The sequence below is a fragment of the Rhea americana genome, unplaced genomic scaffold (assembly GCF_003343005.1).
Source record: "Rhea americana isolate MKP2758 unplaced genomic scaffold, rheAme1 scaffold_57, whole genome shotgun sequence".
NCBI lineage: Eukaryota > Metazoa > Chordata > Aves > Rheiformes > Rheidae > Rhea > Rhea americana.
Genome location: NW_028186723.1, coordinates 3348836 through 3371038, shown reverse-complemented (window position 1 = coordinate 3371038; position 22203 = coordinate 3348836). Strand labels below are relative to the sequence as shown.

At 35.7% G+C, this 22203-nt stretch overlaps 1 protein-coding gene across 2 annotated transcripts in view; it reads left to right on the top strand.

Moving 5' to 3' along the window:
- GFRA1 (GDNF family receptor alpha 1) overlaps positions 1–22203 on the top strand; it is a 138977-nt gene that overhangs the window by 57748 nt on the left and 59026 nt on the right. The window lies entirely within an intron of this gene.

Sequence of the window (22203 nt, the reverse complement as noted above, 5' to 3'; positions counted from 1 at the left end):
ATATTTCTGAGAAGATGGTTCTAGACAACTACTAGCAGAAAATGGCATTTAAAGTTGAAGGATGGACACTGAGGGCCAAAAGTTTAACTTTCTGACAACACCTTAGAGGGAACACAGTTTTCTTTCTTGGCACCTAGAGCTTTCCACTCACTCTTGCTTCAGAGCTCAGTTTAAGAGTCTAGATTTCATAAAAGATTTTAACAAGTAAATTGCTTATAGATTCCACCTGTTCTGCATCTGCTTTCTGCTTTTCATTTCTGAGAATTTGCATAAACAGGCCAGAAATGGAAGCTGAAGTGTCTTTGTTATGTTACTTCTCTCCCTCCCCATCTCTACCTCTCCTCCAGTCCTTCTGATGTATGTAAAGGGCCCACATTCTCTACTAGTACTATTCTCTACTAAAGGGCCAGCATTCTCTACTATTTCGTGCTCTCTACTGCCTTGTTTTCTGGATTTGGAAAGGTGAGTGGAGTCCTGATCCTGTAGCATTCCTATGACTCCACTTTGTCTGTGTTTTCTTCCCTAAAAGTGGAGTGCTTCCAATATTAGATTTTGCAGGTTACAGAAACATGGGAAAGACATGACTCTTGAAAGCATTGCAGAAGCCCTGTCTGTTTCTTAATGTCACCCATGCCATGAAAGGAGCGTTGTCAATTTTAATTTTTTGCCACTTTAGCAAAGCTGTAAGCACCTGCTGAGAGGTTGGGGCTGTATTATTTTGTCAGATGTTTTTTGTCTTTGGTTTTGATTTTTGTCTCACACCTCCACCCCAGCAACTTCAATAGGATATTCTTTATTTTCTTTACATTCTATTCACTTTTGGGAGATTAACTTTGTAAACAGCAGGGCTGAGAAACAGTCACCAGACATTTCAAAGCATGTAGCTAAAGACATTTCAGTTACTATCTAGGTACTCAAATTAAAGTGATTTTCAGATTTGCCACATTTCCCCAGCTCCTAGTGACTCAAGCAGAGCTAGGTTTGTTTGGTATCTCTAAAAATAACATTGCTTTTATTAAGAAGCATAAGATAAGGTAACATGGTATGCCATTTTGCTCTTGATGTGCTTTTCATTTTAGTAAAAGCTTACAATCTGAAGGAATTAGTGGTTGCAATTCTTCTCTTGCCAGAGAAAGATTCCAGCTCAGACCAGCTTCCAGCTTAGAGTTATAAATTTGTCTGTACTTATGGAATATCAGTTACCCTTGTTTGCTTTTTAAAATATTTTAAGTGTGTCCAGAGAAATGGTAAAAAAAATGTGCAATAAACAGTAAAACTCTACCTGTAGGGAAGATGGAGGTAGAACTTGTATTTTTTTTGGATCTGTGTTCTGTAAGTCATGTTTACATGATCAGCATTCAGCATGTAAAATCAGTCATTTAAAAAATCTTTTTGTCTTTAACACAGTGCTTTCTTGTATTATATGAATACTTTTCTAAATAATTCAATTTGAATTGTGGATCTCTGTTCATTGTCTTCTCTTTTTGTGTTATTAGTCCAACATATCTTTATGCATATCATTTACTATGCTGCTTGCCTCACGTCTGTTACCCTGTTCCAAAACATTCTTCAAAGTTTACCTATGTTGCACATGAATTTAAAATCCTCCTTTTCTATCATTGAGAATTATTTTGTCAACAATACAGAATTTTGGAACATGTAGTGTAGAAAGACTTTGTTACTCTAACAGAATTAATTCTGTATTATCTAAAGGTTCCTGCAAATAACTTTGTGTCCTTTGTTTTGGATGTCTGTCAGTGGAGTATGCCTTTGGTGTTTCATCTTTGAGGTTTGTCAAGCTGGCTCCATTTGTCTATGCAGTGGTCCTTGCCTAAAATTGTTCCGAAGAAAACAAGAATCTTCTGGTGATTAAACTTGATCTTCTTCTGCTTTTCTGGAGAAGAGAGTTTTGTTTCCTTTAAGTGTGCCAGCTAGAAATATTTCCCATCTTAGACTGAACAATATAAGAATTTATCAGCTTTTTATAGAACAGTGAGAAAACAGTAAATATAAGTCAATGACACATCAGGTTTTCTAACCATTAAATCTATGGGATTCTTTTTCTTGACTCAAATAAAAATTGGCTTAAACTCCAAGGCCTCAATCAAGCAAACTGTTTCAGGCCCTAAGTTTTCACAAACTTGAGAGCCTAAGTACTTTGCATCTAGATACAAGTAAAGAAAAATGGTTATAACTTTGTCAAAAACAATTATCTTTCATTATATTGAAAAGGTGTTTTCTGGATATGAAATGACCAGCTTCTATTGGAGCTGGTTTCAGTGTCAGAACTATAACATGTCCGGCAAGCACAGTCCTTTTTTTGTGCTTACTGCAGTCCTGACTATGCCTAAATTATGCCAGATAAATTCTGAAAGGGGCATTACCCAGACTCACCTGTCTTAGGAAACGCATTACTTGCTCTGTGGATCAGAGAGAGAGAATGTAGCTCTACTCTGCTTTTGGCCTTCTGCTCCCTAATAAGGCAGCCTCTGTGCATTGTGCAAAGGGTACAAGATTTCTCACAACCTTCTTTGTGTGTTGGCCTCTCATGATACCCACTTTTTATCTTTATCTGGTCGTTATAGTGCTGAAGTTTAAAGTCTCAGAATGGACTGGGTTACAATAGGTAAAAAAAATTTACATTAGCTCTTATTCCAAATACCTTCTCATTTGCATACACAAATTATAATTTCCATCTTTTCTCTTGCCTAAGATGTTGGTTTTCTTACATATCTATTTTCCCTTCATTGCCCTTTTATGCACCTGTTTAAACACTGTGCCAAGAACCCCTAGGCATGATACACAGAAAAAAAAACCCTTTGTGCATTTTTAATTAACCTATCTGTATGGTTTGTACAGAATAAACAAAATTTCTTGAGTATTTTAAGTGGCCTTTTGTGTTGTCACAGATCTAAGCAGAACTTTTCTGGGAGAAGACTCAATTAGCATTTTGATCTCTGTTTCACTTGAACAGTTCAGCTATGTATTCAAGAATGTGGTCTTTTGTCTGCAGATATAAACAGAGAATTAAAATCCAACCTAATATATTAACTAAATTAAAATTAGACAGATTACCTATATGCATCACACTTCACCTGTGAAGCATGTTTTCTCCTTGCAGTCTGAAAACCTAAGCTCAAGAATGGCAATGCCTGGCATTTCATTCTATGAATACCACATGGAGTTGTGTTTGAGAGTCCCAAGGTGCATGGGAGAAATTCCAGACAAGAATACCACACCAAAGGAAGATAGGAGCCTACGCTAAATTTCCTCTCTGCAGGAACAGTCCCTTCCAATTTGTGTATCTTTATCTGAKTGTCCTCTTTCTGAAGACATTAAGGTAAAAGAAGAAATCCATAAGCAGAATGCAAGCTCATACGTATTCTCCTTTGGAACACCAATCTTAAAGTTAGCTTGTAGAGAGTCATGTGATGATAAATGGAAATAAAAATGTGAATTTCGTAAATATAAATTATCTGTGCTGCTGTTTTAAACAGTGCTCTCCAAGATACCACAGTTCTGTCTCTCCAGTAGAGTGTAACACCTCATTTACTCAAGTGTAAATGTTGTTTTATAACAGCAATCAGCATTATTCATTGCTGTGTTCTCTGTACAGATGTAAATGGACCAATTCATTTTTGTTTTTCATTTGTCTTACATTTTCTTTGCTTTGTTATAATTTAAAAATAATAATTAAGTAAAGATGTTGTTCTGTATTATTCAAACAGGCTGACGGAAATAGCCTTAATTCCCAAGTTCCATATTCAAACAAAGTAGTGATTAATGTGGTGGCAATAGCATGAACACCAGTTATGTTTCCTACATGACGTGAATCCAGCAGCATTCCTTTACTGCAGTTAACCTTTGAGTCTACAAATAAATATCCTGCATCTATTTCAGATGTAGGCAAAATGCAGTTGACTAATTCTGCAGGCAGCTTATAAACATATTTTGATAGGTGTGTCCTTCTAAATCTTATATCAAATCAAATGTATGTCACACAGTATGACCTAACATAGCCCAAAGCAAACTAGCACATGCAGAATTCACATATGCRTTTGCAGGAGAAATACAGCGTCTTTCTTTGTACCTTGTCTGCCACTCTCTATCTTTTCATCTTTACCATAATGCTAAAGATGTTTCCAGTAGCAGTCCAAAACACTTCACTAATGCTGCTAGTAATCAAAGTGCTTTTGACCTTTCCAAAACTATGACRTTTGCTTGTTCATTTGTTTTGGGGACCTTTAAATTCAGTGTGAAGCGCATGTGTGCACAGATGAATAGAAGTAGATTGAATCTTGAGCCCCTTTACTAATTCAAAGTTCCCACTAACCTTGAATGTCTTTAGTAGACTTTTTTGAGTAGTTTTTCCTGAGTAAAGTAAATCCTGTATTTTTTAGAAAAAACAGAATGTTCTGAAAACAGAATGTTTTTTGTGTGTGAGATTTTTTGAACACCACATCAGTGAAATTCCTACTGTTGTCCTTTGCTGCTCTTTCAGCCAGCTACTTGAGTGGACCGTTGTTATCATGATGAGAATCTTTTAAAAGAAATGCTTTGACACAGACTTTTTGGCCCACAGGAATCACTTGAACTAATAGCTCTAGAACTGTTCCTAAGCCTTTCATAATCCTTTGCTGGTGTTCTGCTTCTTTGCTTTTGCGAATGTCCCTGGGCAGAGAGAGCATCCATGTAAATGTCCCTTTTGGTTACTGATTCTTGTGGCTATTGGTATCCAACACGCAGCTGTAAAACCTGCAGCCACTCTGCTAGGTAAAAAGTGTCACATAGTGACTTCAGGACTCCTGAATTTACAACCTTTCTTTGAAAACTAGCTCTCTTAATGAGAGAGATTAAGCGGATACCAGATGTGACAGTTCATCAACTCATTCCCTGGGAAATTAGCAGTGACTTTTTTCTTCTATACAGTACAAAATATTCAATGCCATTTTTCATGCTTTCCCTCCCATGTTCTGTCAACTTCTTTATATACTCCACATTACAGCAGAGACTGTTGTGTTTTAGTACTTACACTCTCATGATATAATGGAAGAATAGCATTATAAGCTTGCTTACTGCAGCAGCTGAACAATGTAAAGTTTCACTGCACTTAATACTAGTTTTGAAATGTTACTATACATCAGTAGGTTGAGTTTTATGTTCCACTGTGTACCTAGTGGGTGTGTGTCTTCATGTATTCACGCACATAAGCACATGAAGAACATGACCTGTTAAATATCCTTGATAAAAATTAGTAATCTTTGATCAGCAAAATTTCTTTTTTTTATTTTTCATTTCAATTTACAGGTGACTTAGCTGCAAACAGTCTTAGAAATAGATGCTAGCTGTGTAATTATGATTTTTTTGATCATGGATAGAAAAGTCTTATTGCCATGTCCCAGCTACAAAGTGGTTTGCCTTAGTTTTCAGAGTAAGTTTATTTGAAAGTCTGTGCTAGAAAATAAGCTGGAATACTAAATAGCATACTCAAGAATATTCCTATAGATTATTAGTGACAAATAGGAATCTGATTAACTTCTTATGAATTGTGTGTTCAACTTGTGATTCAAAGATACTGACATAGCTTTTGCAGCTGCTACTGAAGTTTGAATATCTTGATACTATTTAAGCAATATTTCAGCCATACTCTTCTAACTGGCCTCCTGACATTTGTAGAAAATATCAGAGTACTCAAGATTTTGATATGCTTCGTTTCCAATATTTGTAGGCAGTGGTTAAAGGAAGTATGTACTTTCTAACCATACGTTGGCCATTGATCTGTAGCCTATTTAGAATTCTAACTCTTACAGGCAAGTAGACTTACAGTTGTCCCATCATGCTATATAATATTGTGTATTGGTTTATTGCTTATGGATCAGCGTTTTAACACTGACAATTGAAGGGTGTTCAACCTTTTCAAAAACATTTCCTGAAAAACAGTCATGGCTATTTTAAGAAGAAAAAAATGAATTGGGGTGAGAACCTTTTTCAACTGTCTGCTCTGGAAGAAAATTAATCTTGGCTACCTCTATAAATGTTACTGGGAAGTCTATCAGAATAGAGACTTAGCATTTGGATGATGAATCACTAACTGGATGAAAACATAAATTGCAAATTGGCTTGGGACATCATTTGAGACTGATTGGGATTTCTGCTCTAAAATGCATGCAAAAGATTTCTTAACAATGCATAAAGTTACCTTAAAAAGTTAGTTATAATTTGGAATTTTGGGACCCACAAAAGAATCATTATTTAATACTGCTTAGGCCTATGTTCATTTGTTTGCGATGCTAACTAGAACCTCTGAATATATCAAAATGTTGTATGGAAAGATAATGTTATGGTTAAGACATTACTGGAGGATCTCAGATTCTGCTCAGGATTTCTCCTCAATCCCTTGTTAACATGCTGATTTTATGTGTGGTCCTAAGAAGTCATAATATTTTTTTCTAAGCCTAGATTCCATAGCTATAAATTGGACCTATAACGCTGCCCTTCTGAGATGTTAGGAGGGCAAATGATAAATTCTTTAACATTTGTGTGGTATTTGTGTGGTAGTAGGAAGAGGCATGTAATTATTAAAAAAAAAAAAGAGAATTACTCAAACATCAAAAATAAAAAACTTACATGTAGCCCTGGTGATTTGAATTATGAATTGCTACTTCAAATCAAAGACGAATCAGTATTTGCAAAAATTCATATCGAAACTTGCTGGATTTCCTCAACCTTTTTCCAGCTGCTTGAAGAAATAGAAGTTCAGGATAACACAGAAGCATTTAGTGTGCAGACATGATATGATCTGAATTGGTTTTAACTGTCACATCATTTTCRTACTCTGACTTGAGGTGACTGGAGCTGGCCATGAATTTCTAGCAGTCTTGCTTTATGCCCTCCTGTATTTGCTAAGACAAAGTAATAGGCACTCTCTCCCCTCACAAAAAGAAAACATTTGCACAGGTGTATATAAACTGATGTCCTCTTTCTCCTGTCATCACTCTCTTCTGGGACATCTTCTGTGCCCCGATGGTTCCGTCCTTCCAGTATGTCTCTGCCATCCTCAGTAGTAAGGAGAAGCTCATTCCTTCACATACATTTTTTTTTCCAAACTCTGTCAGTAGAGATGTATGAAATTATTCATTTCTGGAAGCGTAGCAGTTTCTTTGGTTTTGTAATTGTTCATTCCTTAGACGTTCGTATCTTTTACCACACCTCATTCAAGCTTTTTGCCTCTACCTTTAAAACCTACAGTGTTCTTACTCTTCCCTACATATTCTGCTCCAACTGCCTCTGTATGTTATACATTGCTTCCGTTTTGCTTTTCCTTTTGCTTTTTTATACTGCACATTCCCTAAGCTGCCTCCTCTGCCTCCTCTGCCTTCAAAATCTTCATTCTCATTCTTTAAACTTTTATGCCTTGCATTGCTTGTCATTTTTTGTTTGTATTTCTGAAGCACAGATCTTATCCAGCAGTATATTTAGTAAAACTCTGTTGAGGGGGGGCAGAGGAGTTGTATATAATTATATTAATAAAAGGAAGTTTTTTGTCAYTGTAGATTTTCTTTTTTTTTCTTTTTTTTCTTTTTCTAATCAATCCAGATGTTGTATAACCAGACAAGGCTTTACATATTGTGCTTGTCAAATTCTGAGTTAAAATACAATCTACTTGGAGGCAAGAAGAATGGTTTAAGATTTTAAAGCAAAACATAAAACATTCAGAGAAAAATATTTGATAAATTATTAGCAAAATGAAGAAAATCATTCAAATCCTTAACATAATTTAAACTTACCCTAACGACCTGTAATTTCCTTTTTCTGAAATGTGGCCCCATTACATTAATCAAATTGACATTGTCATGATATATTACCCTCATTAAAAGGGTGATTCTTTTATTCTAGCTGCTTTGCAATTCAGTACCCATGCAATCTATCCAGTTACAGTCCTGTAAAAAAAAAAAAAAAAGAAAGAAAGAAAGAAAGAAAAAGAAAAAAGAAATTTGTGGTTTTTTTCCCCCTTTGATTGAGCCAAAAATGCTGTTGTTAGGACTTGGCATTAATATCATACCAGATTTTTTCAATGCCTAAATGGAAATCTTTTTGACTAAGACATATAATAATACACACTATACCACGTTTAAAATATATTGAATAGTACTAGATCAAACATCAATTTGTTTTGTTGCCTGATGCTTGCTTTCAACTATCATAGTAGAAACTGATCTGAATAAGTGTTTCTGTCTGTCTTTCTGTGGGCCAGATTCATAAACTAAAGTTGATCTTTTTTAGCCATTTGTTTTTACCAATTCAGTAAAGCTTGATGGATCTGTCCTGGTGAGTAATTCAAGTGTGTATCCAGCATGATTATTGTGCCATGTGATACTAGTGCCATCTTACATTCAAGCAGCCAAGCTTTAAATTTTTCACAGGGCACTAGACGAGTTGTTGTTGAATCCAGAAATTTAACTCTTGCATTTCTTTCAGAGCAGCAGATATATTCATTTGTTCTTGTATTTCTGTGACTGAAAATATGACTTAATGTGTTGTTGAAAACTAGCAGAAATTAGGGCAAAGCTTTAGAATCATATTTTCTGGTGAAATTTTTATGCAAGTTCATCTTTCATTAAAAAGAGAAGAATGTGTAATATTCAGATACAGAGCAATGGTTCTGTTCAGCCTCTTGTAATTTATATAGTTGTTAAGAATTTAAGAACAGAAAGATTTCTGTAGTGAATCAGAACAGAAGTGTCTATGTCTGTCCAACAGGATCCAATAACAGCTGCTTTCCAGGCCATTTTTTACCTTCCTTCTCTCCATTAAAATTCAGTGTAGCAAGACAAGTGTGTATGTGGCATGGTATCAATTAATTTGCTGTTGATACAGCAAGACCAGAACTGGTAAATTAAGAACAAAATCTTGAGTCCTGCTTATAAACTCTATCTATGTTTGTATAGGGGCTGCTCCATGGATGCTACAACAGTCTTCTCAGGGTAGCTATTATGCATTATTTATGCAGAAAAAAGAATAAAAAACATTTTATTTTTTCTATGTGATTCTTAAAGAGCTGTAGATTAGATTTCTTGTTCTGTGTTTGTCTCTCAAAGTTGGAAGAAGGCATAAGACAGAATTTGAGCTCTCTTCAATGGAGTAATAAAGTTACTCTAGATTTTTATGAGACTAATTCCAAGCAGAGAGTACAGTCCATTCTATATCCCAGGTGTGGGAATGAGCATTTTACCCTCAACATTCATGAGAAGGTCCTGGAATTAGCAGATTACCATAAATATAAACCATTGCTCCACTCTGATATTGGAGTATGGAGTTATTCTTTCTAAAGATACTACCTTCTGATGGTCTTTGTAAGAATGATGGAGATAATTCACGTATGAATCACATTTATTACAGTAATGTTCAAGAGCCATTTGGGAATGAGACCCCTACTGCCAGGCAGTGCGCAAACATGGAATACAAGATAAATCCTATCCTGATGAAYTTACCAAGTAAATCTCTAGGATAGACAGAGGTAGAGGAAGAGAACAAGGCTTGTGAATGGTTAAGACTGTGATAGCTGCAAACACTGTTTTAGATCTATGATGATTAATTTCATTTTATTAAACCTGCATGTTAGTAAAGACTTGTTTCTCTTTTAAATATCCACAGCAAATATGTTTAATCAAGAAAAGAAATGTAGAATGAGAAGACAAATGTGCCTGCCACTGATAGAAATCCTATTTGGAGAAATTGTTCAGGAACAGTTCGTCCATGTAAAAATATGATTCTTGTAAGACTGCCAAGGTCATTGAGGCCTGTGGTGATCTGATGAGTAAATGCTGATCACGCCTGGAGGCAGCTTTAGCTTTTGAACCCAATTCTTCAAAAAATGTAAAACTGTTTTGCAGAAAAGAATGTTTGTCATTAGCCCGTCAAGGCCATTTCCTCCTTGTTTTTTTGGTGCCCTTTTCAACAGCTATATACCCCTTTGTGTGCTTGTCAGGTTTCCTGGATATGAACAAATGCCAGAAGTGCTGGTACTGGTTTATGTTCTGCCATTTGGGAGGTAACCTAACCATCTTGTGGGAAATAAAGATGTGCATACATAGCTTTTTTTCAAAGGCAGATCATCAGCAGTCTTTTTCTTAGTCTGTGGTAGGTAGTGTACCAACAGTAACTAACAGTTACTCCCATAAATTACAACAGTATAGCCACCTTAATGAGATATCCCATCCTGATGTCTAAACAAAATTATATAACTGTCATATATTCATGTATATGAGAAGATATTCATATACTCACGCAAAAACAGACTAACATATTTAATGAGAACACTATTAAGTTATTATAAAGATGAATCCTTTAATTGCTGGTCCACCACCATCCATGCTGATTTGCCATCAACCATTAATATTATGCACATCACAGAAATATTTGGTGCAACTTGAATGTACCTGCTTCTCTCCCAGACCTATTAGGTGCAGGCATACAGTTCATAAAAAAATATTTTCTTCATCACAAGTTCTGGAAAACCTCACTACTCTTACTTTAGCGCAAATATGTCTTCATTCTGTAGTATATCTTGATGTTTGAATTTGCACATGGTTTAACAGCCCTTCAGCACTCAAGTTTTCTTTGATTTCCTTGCTTATTAAAAAATGCAAATCTAAATTGTATCTTATTAATGTGCTTCTTCATGCTGAAGCTGTGGGGGGTTAAAATCTCAGCTTTGGTAACATATTTGGATTCTTAATGTGCAAAGTGCAATGAGAGCTAGACTTTCTGCAGGCCATATTTTCTAATCAGCTGTTATGAAAAAKATTTTTATTGTGCTTCTGTTTCTTGCTCTCATGGAATTTACGGAAACAGAAAGAGTAATGACTTCGTTGTTATACAAAAACTGTTTTCAACCATGGATAGAGATCTTTATTAATTTGCTGCCATTTCTCAAAAATGACAATGAGGAATATTGGATGAAAATTCAGAAAATAGGTATTTTAAATATGGGAAAGTGTTTTGGCTGATTGATTTCAAATAAGTAGTAATTTTTTTGTTATGAACCTAGAGCCTGGAATAATGTAATAATAAACAGTGGCCACTCATTTGTCCAGTTAAATATAGTAGCTTTTAGGTAGTGCATTCATCCTCTCATATGAAAAAAAATGCTTTAAAAATACTGATACATTTAATGCCATTAAACTACTCCTTACATTTCCTTTTTGCACAACTTGACCTATCCCTCTGCCCTGGTAAAAGCTTTCTCTGCATGTTTAATGGATTTTTTCTTAGTGTTCTAGCTTGTTTTCTGAATTGGTTCTTACAAATCTATTTAACTTGTTAGAATTTGGGTGGAACATTGTGAGTTACAATTCTGCATTGCATAAAAATACTATGTCAAACTCTAAAACACTTTTGGGGTTGCTGAAAGGAAAGTAAGAAAATGTTGAACTTCATTTGGCATAATGCCATGTTACTTCTCAACATGCTTTACAGCATCCCATCTATAGCAAGTTTTACATAAGAGATGAGCTTTTAAAGCAACAGTCCAACTAATAATGAGAATTACCAAAGTATTTGAACGAAGACAAACTACAAAACTATTTTGTTTACGAAAAGATAAAAATGGCCGTAGAATTATTCTTAGAGAAGAAATAAGATACATTTTTTTAAGTTACATATCTCTTGAGGCAGCTATTCCAGTGTTATTTCTGCAGTAGCTGCACTATTAGAACATGCATATCCACAGTAAATTGTGGATTATCATAAACTGTGCTTCCTTTACTTTCCCCTTCCTCCTCTGGGTACACAGAAGCCCATGGGATCTAACTGTAGAAACAAGAAGGCATAGACTATTACCATGTGGAATGGATACTTCCGTTACTGAGCTTATTCTAAGCTTTTAAAACTCCTGAGGAGACAGGAACTCTCCTAAGAGCCATTCTAATATATTATGTCTATCTCAACACCTTAATTTGCATTGAAAAATAATTACTTGTGAGGGAAGGCAAAGTATTAATCTAGGAACTATTCATTCAAAGCAGTTTTCCAAAGTTTTGCAGCTGGAGGACCATATAATGGATTTGATCGCCATCTGAAGTCCACACAGTACATTTGATTTGAAGTGCCATTGTCTGATCCCATCCCTTTTCTCTCCATTACTCAAGGGGCAAATGCTGAGCAAACTGACTCCTCTTCCAGGAGCCCTTCAAAAATGGAAGCTGATGCTCCTGGTACTGTGCCTTCACTGGCTTCTTGCCTCCTTAGAGGTGAACGAGAGGGGATAAGGGAGCAAGTTTGGAGTTCCCTGGKCTCTCACTGATAGCTCTATGGAGATAGGCTTTTGGGGTGCTAACTGATTAACTCCTGCAGTCCAGATGTTGTCACTACTTTTCTGAACCAACAGAAGAGACCGTATTCACTCTAAGACTCTACAAATCATCTAGTTTTGTTGTGGACAGGCACTGCTGGTCTAAYGGAAAAGGACACCTTTTGTAAATCTGTAATTTGCTGTGTCCACAGCCACATAGCACTTTATGTCATGACTAAGATACCCTCTTCACTCTGACCAGTGAGTGATTTTATTTATGCTCTCTCTCATCATTGTGGAGACTCCATTTGGATTTACTGTGTTTATTTAGCAATATCACCTGCCCCTGTAGCAGTAGCCTTAGTTACCATTGTCCGAGCTTAGATAACTTACTCATATGCTGACCAGAAGAGAGCTCAAATAGCCCAGCTTACTGCTCAGGAAAATATAGAAAGAGGTGAGTAGTTTCATGTTTTTGAGATTGAAGAGATCCCTATTTTATTCATTCTGGTGGCTGGGTACAAGTTCGGGTGAAGTTATAGGATAACTCATGGCAAATAGCTTGTCCTGCTCTGATAGGCTTATGATCTYTTTTTGAATAAAGACTGTTAGATCACAACTTGGGGCATGAAGCTCTAGAAATGTGAATGCACATTGGAAGAGTCTGTTTTTGCTGTAGGTGGCTTTAGTTAATTCCTACGGAAAGGCTATCTCTTTATGTGTTTGATCAAACGTGAAATGACAGTCATAAAGTTTGGGCAAGCTTTATTCTATTTCAGGATCTGATTTATCTGAATGCTTCTAATTCTGTTCACCACTGTGGTGACACAACGTTGGCAGAAATCTGACTTGACTGAAAAGTTAGGGTGAAAGTTTGTTTTCCAGAGTAGCTCAAAACAACCAAAGACTGTCAATACATTAGGCCTCACTTCCTGTGTCTATTTCTTGATGCTCTTTGCATATTGGAGGTGAAAAAAGAGATTGATAACTTTAAGAATTGCTATGTCTACTGGTGGAAGGTCATCTAAAAATTATTCAACATAACTTGGCAAATTATTTAGGAAGGCAGTTTAAGATGTTTGGCATGTAATATATAGTGTGTTATCATATTACATAGTACAATAAAACAATTGATGTTAAAGATTTATATTTCTGTTTTCCAGTTAAATTCCTTGTCAAATAAAAAGGAACAAAAATGCACAAGTGTTTACTTTTTTCCTTCTGATGGCCTGAAAATGCTTTTGAAATGTTTGATGAAATTCACTGTAGTGCACTTATGCAAGCTGAAGCTGTCACTAAACCATTTCCAATTATCTTTCAGAACTCATAGTAGAAATGAATGCTGTTCCAGCAGATCAGGGGAAGACTAACATAGTACCTGTCTTACTGAAAAATACACACACATATATATACATACACACACACATACACACACTCTCACATGCACCTTTACATATACCATCAACAAAATAAACCCAGAAAAAAAGGTGGCCAGGGAATTGTGTTCAGTTCCCAACTTCAGTGCTTAGGAAGATAATAGAACAAAATACTAAAAAGCTTGATTTGAAAGCATCTAGAGGATGTAAGGTGGTAAGGAGGGTCAGTATGGATTCAGCAAGATGTCAAAGCAGTCTAACATCCTCAGTGACAAGGTAATTGTCAATTGGTCCCAGCTGTAGTATGTGATGTTTAGGCAACATATTAGGGGAAAAAAGATCTTACTTAAAGAATAAGCACTGGAGCTAAAATCCTGGAGGTTGTGGCATCCCTTCCATTGTGAAATTCAGACAGATATTTTGCAAAAGATAGATTCAGCTTTGCTCACCACTGGAGGATGAACAAGATAGTATTTACAGTCCCTTCCAGACCTGAATTTCTCTAATCTCATTAAGATTTCATAGCACAATTCTGGTTTTAACTGCTTTTTAACATAATTGACAAAGGATCCTTTCTGAATTTGCTCATTACTGTTTTCAGGAAGAAGATACGACACTATTTTTTTGCTGCCACTTCTTGTGGAACTTAACTGAGTTTTTTGCTCATGTAGTTACATACTTGGTAGAAAACTTTGAGCATTTCACTTGCAGACAGTTTTTCATGTTCATTTATGTATTTGTGTGATGGCCCACTGCCCGCAGACCAGGTTATTATTTTCAAATATCTTTTTAAATCAGCAGACCTCTATATCCTTATGGAGCCTCTTTGGTAACAGTGAGATGAGTAAGACTGTAAGAGCCCTGGCTATATGGATCAGATTACAGTATCATGTACTGGTTTAATCCATTTTTAACTGGATTAAAAAGGAAAACGCACCTCTGCTTGTACTATACCTTTCATTTTGTCTAGCATTTGCACAGAAGGTCCCTGTTATGTGAAACTGCTGTGTCACAGATTCCAGCTGGTGAGAATTTACTTTTGCATCCTTTATTCCTGTATTCTGCAAGAGCATAAAAGCATAAGCTCTATCCATTCTATGCAACTAAAATATAAAACCAAATTTTGCTTTAATTTTAACTGTTAGAATTATCTCATTCCTCTTGTAAAATAATGAGTGGACACCTCCCATTGCTTAAAGTAACAGGTCTATATCCAGTGAATTTTGTTGATAAATATGAGTTTCTGTTACTGATGTTTCTTAATCCACACAAAGTAGGTATATTAATACTGAAACATTATTAATCAATAGGTAACTCTTTAAAAATACATCACTAAGACTAGCCAATTACCTTTAAGTATATATCAAAGGCAGCAGGGCAATCTGACTTATGCTCATGGTCCATTAGAGTTCCAAACATTTTAATTTATTTTTATATATACATATATATATATATATAGGGGTGTGTGTGTATAAATCTGCAGTGMAATGTACCAAGTAAATTTGAGTTTCTTATTCTGACCTCAAAGTGTACAAAACTGATTATTTTTCTAGTACAGGCCCCCATTCAGGAAAATACAGAAATATGCTGAAATCTTGGTCTCCTGAATTAAAGCAAAAACCTGTGTGTTATCTAATACTATTTTAAAGATATTATGCTCTGTAAGATCACGCAAATTGTAAGGACAGATCATTTTGCTGAAGTGTTTAGTTCTGTTTGTTTTTTTAACATTGATAAACTCTATTGCCTTTCAGTGGAATTTCTTTATTTTCCCCTCTTCAGCCAAGCAAAATCTAACCAAATCTTGTAATTTATTGGAAATTCTCAAAAATATGTTCTGAATTTACAGTATATAGGCTGTAATTTTGGAAAGGATACAGTTTATTTTTTATACCTTGCTGAAAGTTTAAGTACCTGTTTGAAATACAGAACTTACTGTGACTCACGGATTCACTACTGATGCTTCTGCTTCAGGAAGGGGATGCATTGTTTTAAGTAGAGTGTTGCATTGTATTTTGCAATCAGATGCAAAACTATATTTCCTTTTGAGATTATCGTACTATTCCTCACATGATTTTATTTATTTAAGCGGACTATTCCCCCTGTGGCTTATGTCCTTTGACAATTATCCAGCATAAGCAATCTGCAGAGAATAGTGTGAGGTGTAACTGATTGTCATTCAGTGCAAGAGAAATCTTTAGATGAACATTAGTCACTCCTTCAGTCATGTTAGCTTGAAGTGGAAGCAGTCAATTATAGAGTAGAGGTTTTATGATTACATTATTACCATTATACTATAAGGTTTTCAGCAGTAGCATTCCATTTGATCGATCTGTGCCAAGACTTGATGGATAGTTTTGTTCTTCAAATGTCAAATAGTGGGACTTTTGTACTTTATTTATTTACTGGTGCACTACTGTACTGTGTAAAACTCTCCTTTCTACATTGTTTTAGCTTTAACAGCTAATAATATTTTGTTTTATTTAAAGTTTTCATGTCGATTTCAATAGTGTTCTTAATCTCTCTCTTGCTCTCAAATTACAGAAGGAGACTATACTATTGCACTGGATTTACACTTAAAGAACGTGAGACTGCATCACAGTTGTAGGAGGGCCTTGGAGAATAAGAGCTGTTGCTGATGATGAAATACACACGCAGTACCTAGTATCTGTGGTGGGATGCAACATACAGTGATTCTGGAGATTTTGTTTTTCCTCAATACTTCTTTTTGTGTGTTGGGTTTGTTTTAGGGATTTGGGCTTTTTCTTCCTTTTTATTATTTATCTCTTCCAGAGCTAGTATTTGTTTCAAAACAGCAATAGCTTCAAGATGCAGGTTTAGTTTAGTTCACAAGGCTTTAATCCTAGTAGTATTTTTTAAACTAAATATATACTTTTGTAAGTATATTCAAGTGCAAAAATACTGCTGTTGACACTAATCATTAGGTATTTGAACAAAGTTTTTTGGTTTCAGCAGGGATAAGGGTGCATGTTAAATTTATATAGTAATACACTTAGAAAAAAAGAGCAAATATACATAGGGTACAGTTAATCTCCTGTCTCCAATGGGAATGAGGGAAAAAAAAAAGTATTCAATACTGCTTCCTAGTGCTCACATACCTGATCATCAACCAGTTCATGAGGGGCACTGGTTCTAGGTAACTTAAACCTTCTTCCAGGTTTTTCTTAACAGTTGTACATTGTGGAAAAGAGAGTGGAGAAAAATGGGAAACTGAAGCTTAAGAAAGTTTTATGCTTTCTTAGGTTACTTATATCAAAAGTTACCAAGAAAAATTAGCAATACCAAATCTCTGGAAGCAAGACTCATCCTGCATTCCTTTGTGGCTTCAGTAACACTCATAGTGCCAGTGCAACTGTCGTAAAGTAGAGACAGGTATGCAAGGAGCTTAAGGGAGCTGTAGTCTCCCATGTTACCACATCCTGTAGTGATCCATCTGCTGTGTTATATGTCAGAGGAATAACTGTACCACTGTCCAATTAGTATACACTGTACAATTGTTGTCTCAGCAACACCATATTGGCTGCATCCACAACGAATGCATTCATTACTTCTGTTAATGTTTGCACTGGGGTGTTAGTGTTTCAGAAGTGCATCKGGGTGACTTGTTAGCTTCACAACCATCTAAGTCAATACTGAACAAGTGTCCCAGCAGGATGGAAGCTGTGTTGTTGTCAGTCTCCTGCTTTCAATGAATGGCAGTAACTCTTTTTACCTGGGTAGGAATGTTAAGCTTGAAAAAAGAGATTTGGATAATTATTATAGTTTCAGCTACAGGATTATTCTCTCACTACGGGATACACTGTCACTTCACCTCCTCTCCTTGCCTCTCCAGTGCCTCTTGTACACACTTGCTGGGGGGTAGCTGTAACTCTCAACTCCACAACTGATTGCAGTTCAGTAGGGTATTTGTGAATTAGGGTATATATGAAGCGACTCTGAAAAGACATAGCTACATAATTAAATATAAGTTGTGGTGTCATTTAACTTCATTTTAATTTAGTGCTTGAATATTGAAATAATTACTTTTAATGTGAGTACAGTGCTGGTTTTCTTTTTTATTTATTTTACTTATGTGTACACGTGCATTTGTGAACTTGTACACTACATAAATGCCTATGTTTTCCACGTGTATTTTAGAGTTAAAAATGGAGCCAAGAATAATGTAATCTGATGCTGAGTTCACGATAGTGCCTAATAAAATGCTTAAGTTGCTTTAAATGAGTCTAAAGCACAGACTGAATTAGGGCATAAAACCTGGATCCAGAGTTTATTGAAGCAAATGCAAGTCAAAGGGATGTGTTTAGTGGGCTTCAGGCCAGACACTGAGTAACACAGTTGAGATGTGGGGGCAGTCCCTCAACAATGGAGCATAAGGGCTGTGAAGTTTGATTTCCTACTTTCCTTTTTCCAGAAGGAACTATATTTTTACATTCCAAATGAGTTGGAAAAAATCTTAAGAGGTAAAGGTAAACTAGTTCAGGGAAGAGAATCAGTAGAGAACAGAGCAAAGAGCAGAACACTGAAGGACCTGTGTGTCACAAGTATTTTGTGACATAAATGGAAATAAAAGGGATCTAGAGTAGACATTAGGCAATGTTATTTTCTAATCTATTAAATAACTTAATGATTTCAAGTTAATAATCCCCAATTGCATGTAGATAAGTGACATACGTCATGTATAGATATCTTATCTTCGTTTTGCACTGCTTTATCTTCTGCACACATAGTAGGACAGTGACCATCATGAACATTTCTAGGTCTGCAAATCAGTGTCACATAAGTTATTTATTTCTAAAGTATTGTGTTTCCCCGGTTCCATTAAATGCGTGTGCCTCAATACACATGTCTCCTTGATTCTCAGCTTTTGAAGTCTCAGCTGTGAGTCTTAAGATGAAGTGAGCAGCAACATAGTGACTGCAGATTACTGAGTTACGAGCGTTGCTGTCTTCACATCATGATGTGTTTATTTGTATTCAGTAGGATTACATTGGGACCAACTGATATAGGAAAGAGGAGCAGCTGGTGGTAGATCAATGGAATGAGGCTCTTATTGTTTGGTGCATAGGCCAGATAATTGCCCCAAATAGTTTTTGCTAGCAGTAGTGAACGGGTAGTGATTTGGTGGCTCTACAGCTGCTGTGACTCTTGGTGTTCTCTCTGTTTTATTGCTCTCTCTGCTGCTATGATGGCAACCTTTGTCCAACCCCTACTGCTGTTGTCACTATTACAGCATCTGCCCCATCAATGTTACTGCTGCTTTCATAAGGATTATAGTCTTATCTTTTACTTGTGCTGATGTACTTTGGTCATGACCATAGAGTCATCTGTGTCTATCTGACAAGAGTAGGAGAAGAGTTTTTGAGAAGGTAGAGCTTTCTGGTTGTTATACTGGAGATGACATCTTTTCTCCACTCCCTGCTTTTCAATGTTTCCTGATTTATCCTGTCAGTTGCTTTTGTCAGAYTCAATTCACAATCACTTCTCCAGCCTTTTGTCTTCTCTTGATTTTCTTTCCAAAAGAATAATACCATAGAATAAGCAGGATAACTTTTCTACTAAGGTTTTATGTACTTTGATTCTTTTTTCAGGTTATAGCCATCAGGAGCAAGCTGCTGTCATAGATAAGCTAGTATATACTTCTGCAGTAGACAGTCAGTGCGTGTAAACCATCCCTACCTTCGCTGGTATTGCTTGAGGCTGAAGTAAGTTATGCTTCGCCAACTCTTGAATTAACAGGTTTTGTCTGTCTATGGTGATCTCCTGAGTACAGTAACTCTCAGTCAGTGCATATGTCAGTAATCTCTATTTTATTTCAAATMTGAGAATAAAACAGCATAAGCATAGACATCTAGAAAACATGACTTAAAAGGAAAGAATGGACAGATTGGAAAGCAATAGCTTAAAACAAGAGTGGAGTGATGGGAGATGACCATCTGTAAGAAGTTAAAAAGTCATTGCTAAGAGACATTGAGCAGGGTTAGGAAAGAAATAGTGGGATTCCATTGTAGGAAATGATCTTTAGGTAAGATAACAGGAAAAACTTTTAATAAGATGCATAGGGAAGCACTAGATAGCTATCTAGAGAGGCTATGGGCTCTTCCTATTGAAGAACAGGTTAGATCATAGAATCATAGGGTAATTTAGTTGGAGGAGACCTTCTCTGGGTCATCCAGTCCTATTCCCCATTCAAAGCAGGGCCACCTCCACCCATCTTGCAGTCCAACTGTCCAGACTATATCTTTCCCTTCTATTTAAGAATTTTTGAAACTTCTACCAGTTAGTTTTTATTTATGCACCATTTGTAGAGCTCTTAATTGTATTTTGTCTGTAAACAAATTTCATTTCATGCCCAGATTTGGACTTCGGGGTCTATATTTTGGTTCAAAATGTTGGATATGGTCTGATAAAGCAGACACTTACATTTATGGTGTAAATGTGCGCGTTCTCAGACCTTTTCCTGCTGCGGCAGCCATTCTCACCTCCGACCTCTTTCCCCTTGGCACACCCACTACTCTTTCTTTTGATGTTGAGTAGTAAATGCAGTTTTGCATGTGTGAAAGCGTCACTTTTTTTTAATATTGCCAGCACTTTTTATGTGTTCACTTTCCACATTTCAACATCTTTATTGTTAATGAAAATGAAGAAAGCACAACTGAAAAATGTTGCTTTATTCACAAAACAATTCTTGGCATGCAGTTAAAACACTAAAAGGTATGTTAGAAATTTTCAAAATATTGGACTTGAAAACAGGCTGTATATTAACATTTTATAGCAAATATGGCTGCGACTGAAATAGGACAGGGTTCAAAATAGTAGTGACCAGGGACTTAGTATTTTGTACGGTCACAAAAAGGTATAGTTTATTAAGATAGTTTGTCAAAAAATTTCTATCACTAATTYAAATTGAGTAATAGAATTCAAATTGAGTTTTAAGTTTTTTATGAAAAATGTTTGGATGTTGTTCTTGAGCCTTTGTGAAAGTTCGTTTTCTTTCAGTAACTCTCCTGTTTGTATCAGACTTATCCTTCTGATTACATTGAGCTCAGATACCTTAGGATCAATCTTAAGTTAGGTAAGTATTGATTAGATAGATAGATAAGTACTTGAATTATTTCTTATACAAACCAATAAATGTGTATGTAGCTTTATTGTGAAAGGAGACATGAAACAAAATAGCACTGGAATATTTTATGTACATATGCTTGAACATATATAAATGTGTCTGTATGTATATGTATATGAGAAATCTATACATCTATCTATACATAAATCTATAAAATGTTAAAATAAAAACAAAGTGCGCTCTCAGTGCATGTAAATGTAGAGGAACTCCTCCGGTTTTGGTGCACCAATGTAATTGAAAACAAAATTTCACTGTGATTTTTAACTTCAACAATAGGAATTTAGTGTGGTTAGAAAAAAAATATATATTTGTTTGAGGCAAAAAACCTTTCCTCAGCTGAAATCTGTGTATTTTTTCAGTTTTCCATGACATAGAGCATATCTGGCCCCTTTTTTCAGTAACTGGCATTACTTCAGGAATACAGCAGAGAGAAGACTCTGGAATTTCCTGCACTCCTGCTGTGTAGATTCAAATGCTAAGTTTAAATAATGGATGAACCTGAGATTATTATAATTGATCATTGTATGATTTATATGGAGTAATTATAACTAGGTTGAGAAAGAGTGTTCATAAGCCAGTTTCCTGGTATCCAGAGCCATTAAATAACAGTAGGCTGCCAAAACAAAAATTAGGTGGGAACGTGGCCACAGAGTTCAGAATGTCTGTCCTCCATCTGATTTATAACTACCCTCATGATGACAATATCAACAACATTTTCTCACTAAGAACAGTAAGAGATGTTTGAACTGTTTTTCTTATCTTTCTAACAGAGCTTTGCATGGTTTTAAGTGTAGTCAAGCATAATAACTGGAAAACCACAAAAATCTAATGTATAACAAAATGAAAAGGTGCAAGAGGTTGAGAAGGTTAATTAAAAGTGTAATGATCACATTTGCTGAGACAGTGCAATTAATCACTTTATTCCAGTGGTCATCTGATACAGAAACCATTGCTACAGGTAACTGATTTTTCAAGCCAGCATACATGGTTTGTGTATTTTACCACAAAGGGAAATTTGACTTCTGATGTTTTTAAGCTACTTGCATTTATTTGAATATATTTTTATTATTTTCATATTTTTAAATAGTAGCTAATGTTTAGCCCTCTATCCTCATATAATCCTTTCTGCAACTACACTCCCACTGAACAGTCTGGGAGCATTACCCCCTTGATACTTGTAGTCTTACAGCCCAGGGGAGGTTTGCTTACAGCTTAATGGGGTTGTAGGTAAAGAAGAAATGAAGCACTAGAAATACATCAGTATGTAATGTAATCTCTCTGGAACAGTGTATATGACCAACAAAGTGAGTTCTCAAGTGTCAACAAGCACATATAAATGTAATTTTTACCATGTCAACTGGAAAAAAGCAAAAAAAAAAAAAAAAAAAAAA